The sequence below is a fragment of the Microtus ochrogaster genome, linkage group LG5 (genome assembly GCF_000317375.1).
Source record: "Microtus ochrogaster isolate Prairie Vole_2 linkage group LG5, MicOch1.0, whole genome shotgun sequence".
Classification (NCBI taxonomy): domain Eukaryota; kingdom Metazoa; phylum Chordata; class Mammalia; order Rodentia; family Cricetidae; genus Microtus; species Microtus ochrogaster.
Genome location: NC_022031.1, coordinates 29,800,681 through 29,822,228, shown reverse-complemented (window position 1 = coordinate 29,822,228; position 21,548 = coordinate 29,800,681). Strand labels below are relative to the sequence as shown.

The window sequence follows — 21,548 nt, the reverse complement described above, 5'->3', positions numbered from 1 at the left end:
CCTGTTGCCTGCCTATGAAGATATAAGGACTCTCAGCTCCAGCACCATGTCTGCCTGTACACTGCCATGTTACCCATAAATTTTCTCTTCATGCTGATAATAGGCTAAACCTCTGAAACTATAAGTAGGCCCCCTCAATTAAATGTTTTCCTTTTAAGAGTTTCCATGGTCATGGAGTATTTTCACAGCAATAGAAAACTAACTAAGATGAGTGGAGGTGGGGGGCCACTTGTTTAAGTCTCAGAATCTGAGGACACTATGTCCTGGCTAGTTTTATGTCAACTTCACATAAGTCTGAGTCATTTGAAAAGATAAAATATCAGTTGATAAGATGCCTCAATAAGCTTCAGCTGTAAGGTATTTTCTGAATTAGCAATTGATGAGGGAGGGCTCAGCCCATGGTGGGTGGTGTTATCTCTGGACTGGGGTTTCTGGGTTCTATAAGAAAGCAGGCTGAGCAAAGCCATGGGAGTAAGCCCACAAGTACCACCCTTCCATGGCCTCTGCATCAGTTCCTGCCTCCAGGTTCCTGCCCTGTTTGAGTTCCTGTCCTGAGTTCCTTTGATGGTGAACAGTGATGATATGGAGGTGTAGGTCAAATACACTTTTTCTTCCTCCACTTGCATTTTGGTCATGGTGTTTCATTGCAGCAATGGAAACCTCAACCAGAGTATGTTGGTATCAGGAGTATGGTATCGCTGTGACAGAGCCGACTGTCTTTTGCGGGAATTGTGGAAGGACCTTGGAACTTCGGGATAGAAGAAACAGTGAGTGTGGAGAGCACAGTGGGATGTTTTTTAGGAGCTTGGAAGGTCAGGATGTTGAAGGCAGCACAGATAATGGAGGCCCGGCTTTTCAAGTTTCAGAGGAAAAATTAAAGACTATTAGAACCATTAGCTATTTTGAATCAAGGTTCTGTTGTTCTGGTTAGCTGGGCCTGAACAAGGAGCCATGATTAACAAGAAACTAGAATAAATGAAGTAAAACCTTGCTTTGCTGAGACAATTTGATGCTGGCTAGCTGGAGCTAAGATTGTAGCAGTGATTAAGAAGAGACCAGCATCACTGGGGTAAAATCTGGGAAGTGTTTCTTTAGGGTCAGTACACAAACTGTGTTCTAGAGGCAGCTGAGGTTGTACCTCACACTCACAGCTGAGCTTGGTACTGTAAGAGTCACCCAGCTGGTATAGTTTTTGAAGGCATGAAGGGGTTATGGAGAAGAGCTGAGGCTTGAAACTATGGATAGGCCAGCAAAGGACACTGGTGAAGGTACAACCTTAGTGGCACTTGAAGACCCAGGGTGGGAAGGCGCCATGCAGAGAGGTTGAAGTTTTGCACAAGGAAGAGAGCCCAGGAGGCTAATAGTGAAAGTGCAGCCCAGCAGCAGAAGACCCCAGCATTTTGGAGATGCCAGTATCATGGGATGACCACGAAGAACAGCAGCAGTGGTGGAGTGGAGCCTTCCTGACCCTTGAAGACAAACAGTGTGTGCTACAGAGAGTGGAGCGATAAGAAATGACCCAAGCCCTTTGGAGGAGCCCAGAAGATCATGAGTGAGTCCCAGACATTGGACACTGAGTCAGTTACACTATTGAAATTTGGTTTTGTTTTGTTCAAATTGTGACTACGCCCTGATTTTTCCTTCTTGAAGTAAGATAGTACTTAATTTATTTTTGATCTTACAGGAGCCCATAGTAGAAAGACCTTTAATTTTAAAAGACTTTGGATTTTAAAAGAGATTGGCTATTTTAGGGGGACTGAAATTTTAATGCGTTTGATTCAGTAAAGACAGGTACTTTGGGAGCTATTTATGGTTTCGATGTGAGATCTGGGGGATGAATGGAAAAGAAAGCGTGGTGGCTTAATAGTTATATGTTTGTTTATCAAGTTGACAAGAGATCAATTGTCCTTGCTAGTTTTATTTCAAATTAGCACAAGCTAGTGTCATCTGAAAGGGGGTGGGGTGACTTCAATTGAGAAAATGTCTCCATAAGATCCATCAGTAAATACTTGCCTGGCAGGGGAGACGCCATGATCATGCAGGTGGTTTTCCCAGGGCAAGGCTCACCCATTGTGCTAAGGTGTGTTGACCCCTGTTACTTCTCTGAATGCGGGAAACTTGACTGTATAACTGTAGTAGGGGGGAAACTGTGTTCACACTCTCCCTGTTTGTTGTTTGTTAAAGATTTGTCAGTAAGGTGTTTGCTTAATTAGTGATTGATGGGGAGTGCCCAGCCCATTGTGGGTGGTGCCATCTCTGGGCTGGCATTTCTGGGTTCTAAAAGAAAGTAGGCTGAGCAAAGTTATGGGAGCAAGCCAGGAAGCCACACCCATCCATGGCCTCTGCCTCAGATCCTGCTTTCAGGTTTCTGCCCTGTTTGAGTTCCTGTCCTGACTTCCTTCAGTGATGAACAGCGATGTGGAAATGTAAGCCAAATAAACCCGTTCTTCTCCAATTTACTTTTTGGTCACGGTGTTTCACTGTAGCAGTAGAAAACCTAACTAAGACACACGGGAACACGAGGCTATCATGTCCAAAGCCATGTTGCCTCTGGATGCCCAACTGGAGCAAAAAGAGAACTCACCATACCCGAATGTAGGTTTTGTGAGGACCCTGATGGCTGGGGTGCTGTCTGTTCACATGGATGAGGGAATACCCCTTCCTCAGGCTGTGTGGCTTTACATACTAATCTCTTCTAGAAACACCCTCATAGCCTGACCCCAGATAATGTTTTATCATCTATTAGAGAACCCTCTGTGCTACAATTAACAGTCACACCTGGTTTATGCTACTCTCCCAGTGCAGGCCAAATGCAAACTCATGCCATCTCATAGATTTTCTAGCAAAATTTTGCTTGACTCCATAAATCAAATCCTTTAAATCCAAGTAGATTATTATTATTGCTTTGAAAAATTTAGTTTATAAATAGGGTATCACTGCTGATGCGGCTCTGTAATATTTCAAACCAGAATAAAAATCTTATATTTTCTGATGGCTCACAAATTAGCTTTATAAATCTGTACCCACCTGAAGTTATAACTCCGGAATTTCATTTGTGGGCCTGTCGGCCAAATCTTACTGCATACTTTGATTTACAAGTTTCTCTTTTATTAATAGTAGTTGTAGCCAAACTGTTTTTTTTTTTAGTATTTTAGAAGTTCAAAAATTAATTTCCATATCCTTAAACGGGTTTACAAATCCTAATATAGATTTACAAGTCCTGAAACAGATTTGAAAATCAAGCTGGTAAATCCTGCATAGAATAACTTGATTTGCAAACCTGGATTCTGCACCTGGCTTTCTAGGAAGGGATTTATAAATCAGGAGCCGAGTGCACCCTGGCACGGCAGACTGCTCTCTCTCTCTCTCTTTCTCTGTCTGAGAAGTCCCTCCGTTCACATACCATTGTGCAGGACTGATTTACAGGGCTGCAGCCCCAGGCTGGCAAAGGCTCCTCAGGCTCTGACACACTGGGGCTGCTGAGGGAAAGGGGCCACATCCCTCAGGCTGGCTAAAGCAGCTAAATCAGGAGGAAGACAGCAAGTCATTCATCTTCTTAGTCAGAAGTGGAAAGTGCAGGCTCCAGGTCCTCCCCCAGTGAAGCAGAGAGACAAGAGCAAGGCACAGGGGAGCTGCTAGCGGATGCGAAGGCAGCACTCAGGCCGTGCCAAAGCCCAGGTCAAGGGAAGAGAGTACATCATTCTTTAGGTAACACGGAGGAGGGACACCCATCCCCTTGTTCCATGATGCTGCTTCTGAGAGACGTCCTAAGGAAGAAGCACAACCAGCTGGTGGGGTGGTTATTCCAGGTCAGGTGATCGGAGAGCCAAGGAAGAGAACACTTGTGTCCCCTTCGTTCGCATTTATAATATTTGCATGACGTTGTCACTGATCATAGTCTAATCGCACAATTGAGGAAGCATCAGAAAGGTATTGTAGGACTGTATGGGGACAGGAGTTTGGGTTGTCCTCCCCCTTTTGTGACATACCCACCGGAGTCTACCACCACAGTTCCCCCATGACCAGAGCTTTGCAGTACTCTTCAGCTCTGTCTGTGAAGCACCAGAACCTCCCGCAGATGCTTTCTTGCTTGATCACCCAGTTTCCTTGAACTAGGCATGGCTGCTACCCTGATCCAGATGTGCAGGCTAAAGCTTAAAGGGTAAGCAGCTTGCTCCCTCCTTAAGTGACACAGACAGTGTTTGGAGGATGTCTGGCTTTTCTGTGACAGTACCCACATCCCACCACCCAACTGATCACCTTGCTGTGGAGATGCAGCCTGCATCCCAGTTCGTCCTGCCTGGCAGCTCCACTTCTCTACTGTGTTACAGCCTCATCTGCGCTGCCACTGAAGCCCGGCAATAGCTGGCTCCCTTGAAGGACTGAGTTATTCACCACTCGTTCCTTTTCTCAGCATGTTGTTCTTGCTCGGGTGTATATAATGCCTCTGAGTCATTTTGGGCCCCTCAGTACTTCTGCCCGGTCCCCTAAAAGACACGAGTTGTCTCAGACGCTCTCAGTTCCGTTGCTTTGCAAGATGTTCCTGATGGCTACACACGACAGTGCTTTCTCCATCACTGTAACCACGGCAGCTGGTTTTCATCCACCAGTTAGTTCTATGTCTCCTAGCCCTATACCTTTCACGGCTGATTGGGAAAGTGCTCCAGATTTAAATTCAGACTCGGAGTTTTTGCCCTGGCTCCATCAGAACAAAATCTGGTAAGCTTCAACTTATTCAAATGAGGAAATATTTTAGCCTCACTACCTTCTGAACATGGTGACTATAATCCTCAAATGAGATAAAGTGGGCCAAAATGCCTCACAAGCTCACAGTGTCCTCTCCCCATAAGCTCCTGATATCTCCCCACAGTGAGCATCTAAAACTTAGTGACTAGGGTGCCTTGCTTCAGAAGACTGTGCTAGTGGTTTAGATAGTAATTATAATTCAGTTATGTGATCTTAGAATGTGAATTATGTAAATTTGAAGCAGAATAATATGAAATATTAATAATATCTTATTTTATATGTAAATGTTGGGATAAAAGCAGTCCTCCAAAGTAAAAAAGAAGTAGTGGCCGAAAATGTCCCATTTGAAAGCCGCTGGGCTGAGTAAATGGTAAACTGTGTATGTGATATTGTTACTGGCAGTGTCTCTTCAGCTGGTAAGAGAAAGACACTCTTTGTTAGAAACTGCGAACCGTGCCTTTGCTCTGCCTGCTGAAATGTGCTATTTTAAATTCACTTTATCATCATGAAACAATGTAAAGAGCCAATAGAAATGTCATTCAAACTTTCATCAAGCCATGGTGTGAGCAGGAAGGCTGTGGGACCCCTTCCTTTCTGCCTTCCGAAGCAGTACCTTGAGACATAACTTAGGTGTGAGAAAATACCACTTTTACCAGGCAATTATTTGGCAGAAAGAACATGGGTGAAATATTGGTAATAATTCGGAGCAAACAAAGATAGAACAGCAGATCAGGCTTCCTTCCAATTAACAAAAATCATCCTCTGTCTGTGGAAGCCAAGAAAGTGGGGTTCCTCCTGCACACTAACTCCTCATACCATGCCTTGAGAACATAATGAGTGTACTGAATATTTGAAGAATAAAAGCCAATATATAACTTTATTTATTTGAGGAACGTAGCTTTGTGTTTTATAAGTTTAGAAACACCTTATTAGAGTATCTTCCCCCGTGCAGTCGTGTTATGAAAATCAGGTCTGTACTGCGCAGCCAGGCAGCCAGTGAGGCTGTAACTGTGAAACTGTTGTCTCTCATTCAAGTTTTTCCTGCTATTATATCCATGTCTTTGGATTCCTGAAAGCAGAAAGGGCCTGCTCGTATTCTTTTGACTTTCCTCAATATGAAGTAAAAAACAGGTTTTCAATAGATATTCAGGAGTAATTGATTAAAAATATACACCTGTATTGTTCACAGACTCAACGTGGGGTCTAATAAGAATTTCACCCTGTGAATGATTTAGAAGGATTATTTTAATGGATGAGGTGTTTTGTTCACAGCAAGTCCACTGATTTGTACCTGAGCTTAGACTTAAGACATGATTTGAGGGTCCTGCTGATTGCAAAATGACTGGTTAAATCTTTGTTTGTGGTCAGGAGCTCTTTATGTGGTACAACAGCATATGCAAAGAAGTTCTGTGGTCTAAACAGGTAAACCAGAAAATCTAAACATTGTATAAATATCTATAAACTCGATGCAAACCTTAGTAGGAAGATAAGTAATAAATATATTTATGTCCAAAGATTAATTTGTGAGCAAAAAAAAATGACCTACAGTCTTGAATTATGCATCTATGGGCAGCACTCCCATCGCTGATGCCTGATTAGGGATTAAGAAACACATTTCAAGTATAAATTCAAGGTGAGTATATAGCATCTCATAAAGTCAAGGGCATAACAGCAGAAATCATTATAAGCACACACACCATATGTTTTCCCCCTAAGAATTAAGTCTAAAATGTTTGGAAGCTAGACTGGGGAAAAACATTATGTCTCTTAATTTTGCTAATCTTGAATAAATTTCACATCTTTATCTATACAGACTACCCATCCCCCCATATACACACATATACACATGCACACACTTCAGCAGTGAGTGGTAGCTGTGACCTTGATACAAGAACTTTGCCATAATATTACTTTTGGTGCAGCTGTCTTGAAGTCTTACATATGCATGTGCCAGTTTTGAAATTATGGATCTTGTTATTTAATGCGTCAATAAAAACACATAGATACACTTCAAAGTTTAAAAAGTTTGCATGGCACCATCACCTTTCTCCCACACTTGGCTTCCTTTGTAATCTAACTTTATTTTACGCCTTTCTGAGAGCAAGCGCAGGCGCTCCATAGCCTTCCTGAAGGGCTGCATGGCCTAGAAGAGGTGGGGAAGCCTTAACCTTGTGGCAGTCAAATCCTGGGCTATGCTGCCTTTACGTGAGAATTAACTGGTCATTTGAAAACCAGAAGTCTGACTCACAGTCGACAAAGAGGAGGTCCTTTGTGAATGGGGGCCACACAGGCCAAAGCAGCTGAATGGGGAGCACGTTTATAATCTTTGTTCCCTTTGCCCCTTCTATTGGTTAAAATGCACTTTTGAATTTTGTCTCTTTGGACTTCTCAGCAATAGGTGATTCCTTTGAAGAAGTCTGTAAAACGGAGCCATTATCTTAGTCCTTTGTGTCTTATGGCCATGCTGCCGTGCTATGTACACTGATTACAATCCCCAAAGGCTATGGCAGCAATGATAATTTCTAAAGCGGTTTTAGTTCATTGTCATAAATGATATGCGTTGCATTAAAAATATTTCCTAATTATATGTGACTGTTTCCTTGCCAAGGGCTGAGCGGGCCTGTCCTCCCTTTTCCAAGCTGATGGAGGTTTCAGGTTGAAAGGCATTTGGACTTAAAGCTGAATTTCTAATCTGAGCAGCTCCCCAAATGGGGCTTCTGTTCTTGGCAAAACAAAACAAAACAAAACAAAACAAAAAAAAAACCTATTTCTTGCATATTTCCAGAAAGTCATCAATTATTCAGAGGGACCTTTCAAATGTCAATAGCTTAAAGAAGAAAATGTGCCAGGACAGAAGGAAGGAAGAACACTGAGTCCTGGGTTGAGTGGACCCCATTAAAAGTAAATTTTGCTTATCAGGGCTCAGGTCTCCAGAAGGTTTCTACCCACTGACTCCTAAAAGGGCTGGGTCCAAAGGGATGCTGAACATGGAAACTTTAACCCTTCCAACTCAAGGTGAATGGCCTGGGATATTGAGTCTTTCTATTTTCTGTTGTATTCCTTCAGAGGTAATAATGAATCTTAGGCAACTCTCTTTGTATTAGCATATATTAATTATACCTAATGGGTTTTCATTATGACATATACATTTATATTTGTATATATAATTATATTCCTCTCCCATTACTTACTCCTATGCCCTTTGCTGCTGAGATGATCCTCTGTCATTCCAAAGATTGCTCTTTCCATTCTCATGTCTTCTTTGGTGTGACCCAATGAGTTTAATTAGAGCTGAGTACAGAAACATGGATGGGGAGATATTCCCAGAAGCACGGACCACTTGTCAATGGCTAGCCGCTACAGAAAACGCCCGTCTGCCCTCTAGTAACAATTAATTAGGAACAGATCTTTAGAGGGGTTTGGGAACTCAGGAGCCCCTTCCTCCTAGCCACTGTTAACTACCTAGCAATCTTCAGGGAGGCTGGCGACTGGCATTCTTCTCCCTTTCTTGATAGTGCAGTGGCTTATGGTCAGCGCTCTGACTGGTATGGAATCTCTGCGGTAGCTGCTGCCCACTGCAAAAAGAAACTCTTCTGACCGAAGCTGACACAACCGCTAACCTAGCGACATAAACATAAATAGCCAGACATCAATTTGATGGGCACAACATGTCCAATTAGAAAATACAACGGCTTTGTTATCTTGATGTCTCTGGTCAAGGATTTTTTTTACTATGTTTATTGTATCAGGTGTGAATCCCCTCCTGTGGACTGAACCTCAATCTAATGTTCCTCTGACCAATAAGGGGATTTACTATGACTCTACCAGTGATCACACCCTGCCTAGAAGGTCAGTAGTGTAGCACACTGACCATGGCCGAGCAAGATTGTGGATAAGGATCCTTCCTCAGCAGCCTACAGAACATCTTTCAGTGCTGCAAAAGCCAAAATGTAAGGAGGACGCTTCCTGCTCAGTTCTAGCACAGTTTTTTCTAAACCCTGTGATATCTTCAGCAACACAGTCTTACCATCTACTGACTCTTTCTTCAATGAAATTAGATCATTTTAGTGGCATATTTCTTACACTGAGTAGTTATTATTCTTTCCCATTCAAAATTTTGTGGAAAAGGTAGATAGAAAATGTTGACCTTATTATATCTTATTTCTATTACATGTTTAATTATTATGTGCTTGGCTTTGTGATAGCTGTTACAGGAGACAGTGTTTGACCTAAGAAAATTCACTTGAGAAAAGTATGGCAAGTTCCCTATTGGGTAGAAAGCTTAGACCATCTATATTCCCAAATATCACCAACACCATATATATGTATACATGATCTATAGGCCTTTTCATTTGTAAAAGGGCAGGAATAACAGGTGCCCCACAGTAGGCTATTGTTACATCAATAATGTAAATGGGGCTATATATCAAAAGAGTGCAATACATTTTAGCTATGTGCAAAGTGGAATGAATTCACTAATGGAGCAACTCACTCATCTACAATAGCCTCATGTATGTAACTCAAATGATTGATTGCACAACACTATGGACCTGTGGGTCATCTTGGGGTGAGTCTTGAGTGCTTCATTCATTGTATAATTAAACTAGTGTGGGAGACTAGGTAAATGTCAATGTGTGATGGCAAAAGGAAGTGAGAGCAGGAGCTGATGGCTGGACATGACAGTAGGGAACAGACTTGTAGGGCTTCCTAAAATTCAGTGGATATGACCACACAACAAAATTTGTGGAACACGGTGAAAGAAGTGTTGAGAGGAAAGTTCATAGCACTAAATGCCTATGTAAAGAAGCTGGAAAAAACCCACACTGGTGAATTAACAGAACATTTGAAAGCTCTGGAACAAAAAGAAGCAAACTCACCCAAGAGAACAAGGCAGCAGGAATAATCAAATTGAGAGCTGAAATCAACAAAACAGAAACAAAGAAAACAATAAAAAGAATCAATGAGACAAAGAGTTGGTTCTTCAAGAAAATCAATAAAATAGATAAATTTATCCAAATTAACCACAAGGCAAAGAGAGAATATCAAATTAAACAAAATCAGAAATGAAAAGGGGGACATAACAACAGACACAGAGGAAATCCAGAGAATCATTAGGTCATATTTTGTAAACCTGTACTCCACAAAATTAGAAAACTTAAAGGAAATGGACAACTTTCTGGATAAACATCACTAAACAAAATTAAATCAAAACCAGATAAGCAAATTAAATAGACCTATAACTGCTAAAGAAATAGAAACAGTCATCAAAAGTCTCCCAACCAAAAAACAAAACAAAACAAAACAAAAACAAAATAAAAAAAACCCTAGGACCAGATAGCTTCAGCTCAGAATTCTACAAGATTTCAAAGAAGAACTAATACTAATACTCTTCAAATCGTTCCACACAATATAAACAGAAAGAACATTGCCAAACTCTTTTCATGAGGCAACAATTACCCTGATACTCAAACCACAAAAAGACATTATTAAGAAAGAGAATTACAGATCAATCTCACTCATAACATTGATGCAAAAATACTCAATAAAAACTGGCAAATTGAATTCAAGAACACGTCAGAAAAATCACCCTCCTTGATCAAGTTAACTTTATCCCAGAGTTGAAGGGATGGTTCAACATACAAAAATCTGTCAGTGTAATCCACTATATAAATGAACTGAAGAAAAAAAAAACCACATGATCATCTCATTAGATGCTAAAGAGCCTTTGAGAAAATACAACATCCCTTCATGATAAAGGTCTTGGAGAGAGCAAGGATACAAGGAACATAACTAAACATAATAAAGGCAACATACAGCAAGCCAACAGCCAACATCAAACTAAATGGAGAGAAACTCCCAGTGATCCCGATGAAATCAAGAACAAGACAAGCTTGTCCACTCTCTCCATATCTATTCAATATAGTTCTTAAGGTCCTAGCTAGAGCAATATAACAACAAAAGAGATCTTTTCAGAAAAGAAGTCACACTCTCAATATTTGCTGACCATATGATAGTTTACATAAGCGACCCCAAAATTCTACCAAGGAACTTCTACAATTCATAAACATTTCAGTAATGTAGCAAGATACAAGATTAACTAAAAAAAATCAGTAACCTTCCTTCACACAGATGATAAACTGGCTGAGAAAGAAATCAGGGAAACATCACCTTTCACAATAGCCACAAATCACATAAAATATGTTAGAGTAACTCTAACCAAACAAGTGGAAGACCTGTATGACAAGAACTTTAAATCTTTGAAGAAAGAAATTGAAGAAGACACCAAAAATGGAAAGATCTCTCATGCTCCTGGGTAGATAAATAAACATAGTAAAAATGGCAATCTTATCAAAAGCAATCTGCAGATTCAATGCAATATCTATCAAAATCCAAGCAAAATTCTTCACAGACCTCAGAAGAACAATACTCAACTTCATATGGAAAAGTAAAAAACCCAGGATATCTGAAACAATCCTATACAATAAAGGAACTTCTGAAGGCATCACAATCCCTGACTTCAAATCTACTACAGAGCTACGGTACTGAAAACAGCCTGGTATTGGCATAAAAAGTCAAGAGGGCCAATGGAACCGAACCGAAGACCCAGATATTAATCCACACACCTACAAACACCTGATTTTTGACAAAGAAGCAAAAAATATTTAATGGAAAAAAGAAAGCATATTTAGCAAATGATGCTGGCATAACTGGATATCAACATGTAGAAGAATAAAAATAGATCATATCTATCACCATGCACAAAACTCAAGTCCACATGGACCAAAGACCTCAACATAAAGCCAACCACAGTGAACCTCATAGAAGAAAAAGTGGGAAGTACACTTGAACACATTGGCAAAGGAGACCACTTCCTAAATATAACCCCAGGAGCACAGACCCTGAAAGAAATAATTAATAAATGGGACCTCCTGAAACTGAGAAGCTTCTATAAAACAAAGAACACGGTCAACAAGACAAAACGGAAGCCTACAGCATGGGAAAAGATCTTCACCAACCCCACATCAGACAGAGGTCTGATCTCCAAAATATACAAAGAATGCAAGAAATTAGTCATCAAAAGAACAAATAATTCAGTAAAAAAAATGGGGTACAGACCTAAACAGAAAACTCTCAATAGAAGAATCTAAAACAGCTGAACATCACCTAAGGAAATGCTCAGCATCCTTAGCCATCAGAGAAATGCAAATCAAAGCAACTCTGAGATTCCATCTTACACCTGTAAAAATGGCCAAGATCAAAAGCACTGATGACAACCTATGCTAGAGAGTTTGTGGAGAAAAGGGAACACTTCTGCATTGCTGGTGGGAATACAAGCTGGTATAGCTCCTTTGGATATCAGTATGGCAAAATTTCTGAGAAAATTAGGAAACAGCCTACCTCAAAACCCAGAAAGAGAGCCGGGTGATGGTGGCGCACACCTTTAATCCCAGCACTCGGGAGGCAGAGGCAGGCGGATCTCTGTGAGTTCGGGACCAGCCTGGTCTACAGAGCTAGTGCCAGGACAGGCTCCAAAGCCACAGAGAAACCCTGTCTCGAAAAACAAAAAAAAAAAAAAAAAAAAAAAAACCAGAAAGATTACCTTTGGATATATACCCAAAGATGCTCAATCATACCACAAGGACATGTGTTCAACTATGTTCATAGCAGCATTGTTTGTCATAGCCAGAACCTGGAAACAACCTAAATGCTCCTCAGCCAAAGAATGGATAAGAAAAATCTGGTACATTTACACAATGGAGTACTGAACAGTAGATAAAAATAATAACATCTTGAGATTTGCAGTCAAATGGATGGATCTAGAAAACATTGTATTGAGTGAGGTAACTCAGACTCAAAAAGACAAACATCATATGTACTTACTCATAGTGGCTTTTAGACACAAAGCAAAGAAAAACCAGCCTACAATTCACCATCCAAGAGAACCTGGACAACAATGAGAGAGACATACATAGATCTAATCTACATGGAAAGTAGAAAAAGACAAGATCTAATAAGTAAATTGGGAGCATGGGGACCATGGGAGAGGGTGGAAGGGGAGGGGAGAGGAAACGAGGGGAGCAGAGAAAAATGTAGAGCTCAATAAAATTCAATAAAAAAAATAAAGGCTTGTAATGCCAACAGTAAAAAGAAAGAACATTTCATGAAGAAGCTAGGGTGGTGGATGGAAGGCTTTAGACGCTAGGACCACCGATTAAGAATATTTCATGAAGAAAATTTGAAAAATAAAAGGCTTTCCCAGTTACTACATTATTATGGATGAATTAGGAGAGCAATTTGATCGCTCAGAAAGTGCTCCTCTTTCAATAAATGTAAAGTATGGATTCTTGCTGAGATTTCTAAGTTGCTTCATCTAAATTATATGCTAAGTAGAGAAACAGATGTTAAATATGATTAAAGCCAATTACAAACTCTACAGTATGGTCCAATGCTTTACTTCCATTGGTCTGCCCAATAGCTTAGGTGCCATCCATTCTGCCTTTATTTCCTGTTCCTTACATGGGGGATTTAAGCATTCAGACTCCAACCTAGCTGGGATATACAGATTCAAATAGAATTGCCTAAGCAAATTCAAGCAATGGACACGGACATAAGACTTGGACTGTGTTGTGAATTTTACACTTCCAGTGGAATTTCTTGTTATCTTCAGGGCCTAATAAAATCCTCTGTTGAGAAGTAACTGGCTTACTGAAAGGAGTGGCTTTGCTTACAATTGGATGTGCACATGCCTGTGTGTAAAGCAAGCCCGCATGTGTGTGTTTTCATGATCATAACTGGGAAACAACGGGAATGAAAGTGCTTGTGCTGAGGGCACCGGATGGAGAAACCACTAAATCTCTTCCCACAGCAGTGATGCTAAAACACAGCATCAATTTCCCCAGCCCCTAATTAGTCAGAGTCATGTGCCTTAGTATCTCACTTCTCCTCCCTACCCCTCCGCGTGTAAGATAGAGCAAGCAAAGAAATCTAAGTTGATTAAAAAAAAAATCTCTTTCTGACAAAATGAGTCAATTAATAGTTTAAAACTCTCCATTTCCTGGGACTCAAGTCTCATAAGAAAGCGATTTCCATAACTCATTTTCAGAGTCAACTACCTCAATTCTAATTAGACTTATAAGTTTCTGAGAAATCCTGAGTGCTTATAATTCATATGTAACATGAGGCTTTCTTGAGTTATTCATTGGTTCATCTCTAGCAGTAGAAGAATGAACTCTCTTCAAGTTTTGAGAGGATGGAGATTTTACCCCCTAATTCATAGCTTTCTTTCCATTTCATGTTCTATCTATGTGGACATGATTGACATGATATATGTGGACATGATTGACATGTTATATGTCGACATGATTGACATGGTCACAGTGAAAGTTTTGGGTCACTTTTCTCTCTATGGAGTCTTTTTTTTTTAAATTTCAAGATAGGACTTTTCTGTATAGCCCTGGCTGTCCTGGAACTTATCTTTTGTAGGTCAAAAGATCCAGCATATTGTGCTATAGAATGTTACTGTCTTGTGTATTTATTTGGGATTCATTTAGAATAAAAAAAAGTCTGAAAATAGTGCTATCACCTTTCTTGCTATCACCAAGCCTTCTCTTGTAACGGCAGTTTGTAGATACTGGTGAGAAGGGAAATGCTCTTGTGTAGCGAACACTATACTCAAATGGATCCAGCAACTTCTATTTATAGATTAATTCCCAGTGATTGTAGAAGAACTGCAAATTGCGTGGTGATCATCTGTGTCAAGGCACCTGTTACAGCACTAAACACAGCATTGTTCAGGGTAAGCATGAACATCTGGAGAGGGAGTAGAAAGCCAGCAGATGGCCAGAGAACTGGGAGGGTAGCAGGCCTTGGCTCAGGAAATAACAAGTTCTGGAGCTTCGACTGTGAATGGAATATTTAATGCACGAATGGTAATGGGACCGTTTGGTTATCAGAATAAGATGCTGGAAGAAGCTCTGGGATGAAGTAGCTAGCTAACAGAGATCATGTTTACCCTAACTGGTGTGAATGTTGCCATTCTGAGCATAGGACAGGACCAGGTACTGATGGGAGTAGAGATGGAATTGTTTTTAAACAAAGAAGTTGAGTTGGTCATGAGGAGCAACAGGCAAACGAATGTCAGTCATTTGCCTTGTGGTAAACTGTCTCTGATGATCACTCAATTCCTTAAGTGCAGGGACCCCGTTTTGGTCCAGGTAAGCCATGAGGCTTTCGCCTTGCTGCCTAGATTCCTCAAATGAGGAAACCTTTCACTTTACAGAGATATTAATTTTTGAAGACTTTTTTTTTTCTGTATGTGTCACAATCAGCCGATGTTATGATGCTGGGAATGCAGACACACAATGGGAAATACACAGGGTGGGAACCACTAAACCTCATGTATCACACAGGGCAGCTGCTTCTCATCAAGTAAAACCTGCTGTAATAGATGAGTTGTCTGAGGACCAAGAGGCCAATGAGAGATGCATTTTCAGGCCCTGAGTCCTGTATGTTGACCTCACATTCCACGTTGATCCGTGTTGAGGTACTGCTTTAGGTTTTTACTATACACTGCCTTATCTTCCCCTCTATTTATATTTTGGCTGACATCCCAAAAACCACACCTGGAAATAATCTTTATGGAGTTCCTGAGTGTTCTGAGACTGTTCTTGTTAATAGTTCTGTCTGTACAAAAGATCTTGATTTTTTTATGTGCAGGTATTTTGTGTCTTTCTTGCATAAGGTGACAGAGTAGTGCAGAAGCCTAGATCTTTGTCCCAGAAGACAGCATGATTTCAGGGGAGAGCACGGCATATGAATAATTAATTATGACGAAGACAAACCAGAGTAGAACCCATGACAGAAGGCAGCCTAGTTGTCAGGTTGGATCTTCCTGTGGACAGAGATCTAGGCAACAGGGCCTTCTATCTCTAATTCTGTGTCTAAGAATATTTGAGCTGATGCCTTTGTGGTCTGGTTCCAACATTAACACTTGTTTTTTTTTTTTCTACTTTTCTTTTGTAGAATACAAGAATTAGGTCCATATAGACTCCTGAGTATAAATTTACATATTTAGGGCTTCTTTTTGTCTTTCTAGAATGCAGCAACAGCCCTCGGAACCCATGGGATATCATGAGTATTGCCTAGTCTCTTCCTTCATTGCCTTCTCTTCATCCCTTCTCTCTTCTTTTCTGCAGAGCAACACGTTTCTTTCATCATCTCATGTCCAGTGGTCTCCCTTTCCTTCACAGTATTTGGAATCTCATCTTCTAGCCCTGGCAATTTTTCCTACAAAAAGAGATTTTCCTTTTTATAGTCTTGTGCCAGAGATAACATTTTTTTTCTACATCTTTACAGAAAATGAAACCATGATACTTAAGTAGAAGAAGTAAGCTGAGAAATAAACTAGTCAGAATCAGGAAATGTTTTCTAAGAAGTGGGATCCAGGACTCCGAGCAGTGTCAATAGACAGAGGAAAAAGTATGCATGCACTTGTCCCAGGTAGAGAAAAGACTCAGCAATGGCACAGAGCATAAATGTGCTGTTTGGAAGAGCGGCATGACAATACCACACGAAATAGTCATGGCCAAGGATTTAGACTTTGGTTTACATTTAGTAAATATGCTGGCCAATTTTGGCCATCAACTTCTACCAGGGACACAATTTCTGTCACTAGGATTTGCAATCAGTCCTTATTTCCCAGGAAAAGATAAGCCAATGTTTGCATATGGCTGTGTAGCTCACACTTTGCTTGGATCAAAATACCCTCAAAGACCTTGAGATTTCTGTCCGGTGCTCCAATGTGGGTCTCTGTCTCCTTTCATTGCCTGATGAAGGTTAATATTCATGGAGGTGGGGGTTCCTTGGACTTCCCACAGGGCAGGGAACCCTGATTGCTCTTCAGGCTGAGGAGGAAGGGGGACTTGATTGGGGGAGGGGGAGGGAGGTGGGAGGCGGTGGCGGGGAAGAGACAGAAATCTTTAATAAATAAATAAATTAAAAAAAATACCCTCAAAGAAACAACACAGTAGGAAGTCCAATGCTTCTTAGAATCTACAATGATTTTCTGCCATTAGTTGTACAAAACTTGCACTGAACCTGTAAGTGAGAGTGTGTCTTTAAAGCTAAGATCACCTGTTGCAGGTCTGTTGAGAGCTGGATAAGACCATGCAGGGGATGTTCCTTCTGAGTGTGTGGTTTCTAACTGCTACACATCACGTACTGACTGTTGTACATCTCATAAAGAGTTCAATCAGTGCTAGAATTGTAATTATTAGTGAAATGGCCCCTGACAATGGGTCAATGGTGGGAAGAAAAGGGTTTAAGAGGAGAGGCAGCACCGACGTGTTGGGAATATAACTGTGATGTAACAGGAAGGGCCTTCTCATGTCTTGGAGATGGACCTACAATTTAAATTTATAACTCATTTAACATGAGGCTGTTTACTTGAGTATGGAGTCCATCCCTTGTACAATTCGGGGTTCAAGTATTGAAAGTTCCCACCAAGCATTGCAGGAAACTGCCCCATTGAGACTTGAACAACGAGGATGGGAGAACAAAACACTTTGGCATGTAGCAGATTGACAAGCATCCTGGCATCTTACTGTTTTGAGTTGCCCACCTCAACTGCACCCACTTCTCGAGTCCCTTTGCTGGAGCCACGAACACAGTGAAGCAAGCCCAGCTCATCTGCAAGGCACTGGCCTGTAATTGGGAAAAAAGAAAACAGGCCCTCTTCTGTGTCCTGGGGGGCACCTCAAGGTCATTTGGGGAAGACCTTTCCTCCAAAACAGAACACTTTCTTGAAAGGCCTCCAGTGCAGGAATTGATTGCATCTTCTGAGGGTAATCTCCAACACAGCTGTAGTCTGGTCTTCACCAGAAGTTAGGGTCTGAGACAACCTTGTCCTGGGGAAATTGCTGTCACTATGTATGACACTGGATTATTTGCCAAAGTCAGGGATAAAGGAGGAAAAGGTGACAGAAACCGCAAGCGTGTATCAGAAGATGGGAGTGTGGGAATGCAGGGGTGGAGGCGGGCCTTTCAGACCACCGACCTTACATTCTGGGAGGAAAGAGAGAGGAGATGAACAGAAGAAAAAATCAGCTTCTGTGAGAGAATTTGATGAACCAAAAAAATAGTCTTTGGCGGAGAAGATTAACCAAATGAGCCAGTGAAAGTTCATTGAAGTTTTTGGTCATGTCCCCCGTATTTAGAGGCTTGCTTCCCCACAGCCCTATGGACAACACATTCCCAGCTGTTTCATTAATGGGAATGAACTCACTCCTACCAAGGTGACTTATAAAAGCCCTGAGAGCCTTTGGCTCCCCCCTCCCTCCTGAGGATCTAATTTTGCCAAATGAGTAGAGAAGATGAAAAGATATAAAACTTATTTCAGGTTTTCCTCTCTGTGCAAATTATGTTCCTTCTTGTTACGGATGTCTGAAGATAAAAATACCCTTCCACCGCCATCTGTGAAGTATGGACTATACGTTTGAGAATGCGTTAGAACAATGCCGAGCACGCTGAATTTGTCTTCCAGAGCCGGGTGGCCTCATCAGTTTCTGATGTCAAGGCAGGGCCATGGTGCCTGTGAATCATGAAGCCTCCCTTATCTAGGGCAGATGAATTCAATTTCCTCTCTATTGTAATGTCGTATTTGATTTGCTTACGTCTTATTTTTATTTTCAAAGGTTGCTTACTGCTCCTAGCCCTGTCTCTGTCACCACTAACAGGAAACATTTTTCAGAATTATCCAATTCGGGATCTCTTTGCCTTGCCAACCTCACTGGCTATTGCAGACACGTAAGCGGGGTCCTTAGATTAAAAAGTATTTCCAATCGGTGAATGTCAGGCAACCAGGGGATGACCCCGTGAAGTTCAACTGCTCAATTTATCATCCTGAAAATTCCAGTTTCATCTATTTTTTTTGTTTATTTGTTTTTATGTATACTCCGGCAGCGCATTTGATCTTTCAATGATTAATCATATCCCGTAAGCTGAAATTCATAATGAATGAGGCCCTGCATGGCCCAAGCTTGAACTCACTTGTAGAAGCAGTGTCTTTTGCGAGAATAAATCTCCTGTCTTTGGTGTTTTCCTCCTTATAAAAACAAGACAACATTCCCACATCATATTTACCTAATGCACGAGACTCAGTCTATTAGGTGAGATATAAAATAAATTAAATTTGGTGGCAGGTGAACAGCTTGAGGGCACTATGGTTTGCAGCACTGTTAATAGTCTCTGAGACCGCTGCCTGAGCGTAGCAGAGCTAGCTTCGAAATTAGCTTTACCGGCCACCTGCAGGCTTCTCTTTTGCTTTCCTAATCAAAACTGCAATCCTGGGTAATTTAGCAAAATATTAAGTAAATGATTGCTTCAGAATATTTCCGAGTTAGGAACACAAATTTTCTTCTTTTTACCTAATTGCCGGCATTAAGAAGCAGCAAGCTTCCAGCCTCGCAATCTCGGTTTTGGGTGAGCTCTGTTACTTTTCATTCTGGACAATTAAATTGCTTCTGCAGATGCAGATGGATGTAACCGTATCCTCAGCTAAATGGCAGCGGGAAGAGGAGCTAATGGAAGGGTGTGCACAGCACGGCTCAGGATCAAGATGAAAACAGTGGCAGAGGCCCGGTGCTTTGGCTTGTAACTGTGTGCTCATGAATATGAGCTCCTTGCAGGGGAGGGCAAGTGGTTTTACTCACGCATCCAAGTCGATGCTTTCTGAAAATAGCTCCAGTGGGGAAACTGAGGATCTTGAGTGGGTGAGCCTCACATCAGCCATTTTGAATAGAGGTGGGGTTCCTAATCAGACACTGGAAGCTTAATGCTGGCAGTTTCTGCCAGAAACAAGTGTGTGGTGGTAACAATGACAAAAGCACAGTGTTCAAGCAGGTACTGAGCTTGGCATCTGCACACGGCAATCAGCAGTCTACGTCTGGATGAAGCTGTTCCAGAACAGAGGGGTTGGCTTTGTGGATGGCTTCATTTATCCTTCCGTATTTTCTCTAGGATGCTGGGGCTTTTGTTGTTCCCTCCTTCCTACTGTCCCCTCCTAGACAGAAGGTTATTATTGCCTTTAAAGTTCCTTAATGGTTATTTTAATCTACACCTTCTTTGAGCTAATGATGTCCAAATAATTTTAAGACATTTAAACTTAATCCCTGAAACTAAGGTGTTGGAGGTAACGCCATTCTGTCTGGATCTTACCCTGACTCCACTTGGTGTTGTTCATTTCAGTACCACCATAACTACATCTGCCTCGTATTTGGGGTTGCCCACAGCTCTGACTATGGCCAGAGGTATAACCAAGATAACTGTGGAATATATAACCAAAACAATTGCCTGGCGAGGCCATTGGGGCCTGGAACCAGGGCTTTTGGGGACTTCAGATCCTGGGACTCAACTCTTCTATCATAAAGAGTCATCAGTGCCAAGGTCATTGTGTGCTCGGTCTATGATCTACTAGACATATTCTGTGTTTCCTTTATACAATATTACCTGATTAGTTTCCTGCTGACCCATTGTCTCGTTGTGTAATAGTTGTTGCTGACCTTGGCCAACTTTCCTCCTGTAAACCTTATATAAGAAGTTGTTCTTCTCAAGCTTGCTTGGCATGATCCATTGGCTTGTACAAGACCTCCTGACCCCGGCTTTTCTATTTACTTTATTTTCTCATTCTGTGGTCCCTCTGTCTCAGGAACCTATCACTGAAGTCCTACCTGCTGGTGAAGGTTCTTTTATCAATACCTCTGAAGCTTTCCTGAAATGTAGCATTTCCTCTCAGGATCTGTAAGATTTGGGGGGGGGGGTGTTAAAAAACTGTAAAATTCCAATCAGAAAAAGTCTACTTAACACTTGCAACAGAAGAGGTTGATGCTTAAGAAGCTGCGTACAGGGACTCTCAGTGTGGACAGGGAAGTCATTTGCTACCGTGCACCCCATATGCAATTTAGGTTCAACTCTTGTTTAGGGAAATGAAGCAAAAAGAAACACTATGTAGGTATGAGAGAAAAATGTTAATAAGGATGTAAAGTACAAAGATATCTTTGGTAAAACGTGGTAAAAAGAAAATAACATATTTTGGATAGATGGATTTTGTTTGCTACAAACAGATCAAGTAACAGATCAAGACAAAACCACAAAAGCTTAAAGCTAAGATGCAGAAGGCCAGAGTGAGTTAGCTATACATTATTCATGGAGGTGTGGCATATGGATGGTGTAGTTTAAGGAGCAAGGGTTATAAAGATCTCATGGCGACAAAAACTGACTTAAAGATGTATATCTAATTACTTACATCTTTGCTAACTTAGTTAAGTTTTAACCACTTAGAAAAACTGAGTCATATCAAAACTGTAGTAAAGATTAATTGTACACCTTTTTATTCTTGTGTCTCCTTATGAAAATGAACATTACTATTCTCTTCTGTAATTATACTCTTTGTGATAAAATGAGCTACTTAATATAAAAGATCTGTTAAATTAATTTAGATCTTGTAAAAGTACACTATAAAAAGGATCATAAAAATGAGGTTCCCAGTTTCTCCAGGGAATGTATTTATGGTTTAAAGTTTATTTGGGTACTAAAAGAGCTTATGTTTAAAAAATGTAATTTTTAAGGCTCAAAAATCTTAACAGGGATAAATTAACTTAATTTATAAAAATCCTAATTTTATGAAAGCTACTAACTGTTTTTTTTTATTGAGAAAAGGAAAAAAAAAACAAGTTTCCACCTCCTCCCAGCCTCCCATTTCCCTCCCCCTCCTCCCACCCTTCCCCCCCTCCTCCCAACCCTTCTCC

At 41.0% G+C, this 21,548-nt stretch overlaps 1 non-coding gene across 1 annotated transcript; it reads left to right on the top strand.

The window, feature by feature from the left end:
• Nucleotides 1–2,005: 2,005 nt before the first annotated feature.
• Nucleotides 2,006–2,167, top strand: LOC113457796. The gene has a single exon (XR_003378289.1). It is a non-coding gene; the product is annotated as a U1 spliceosomal RNA (small nuclear RNA).
• The last annotated feature ends 19,381 nt before the right edge of the window (nt 2,168–21,548 follow it).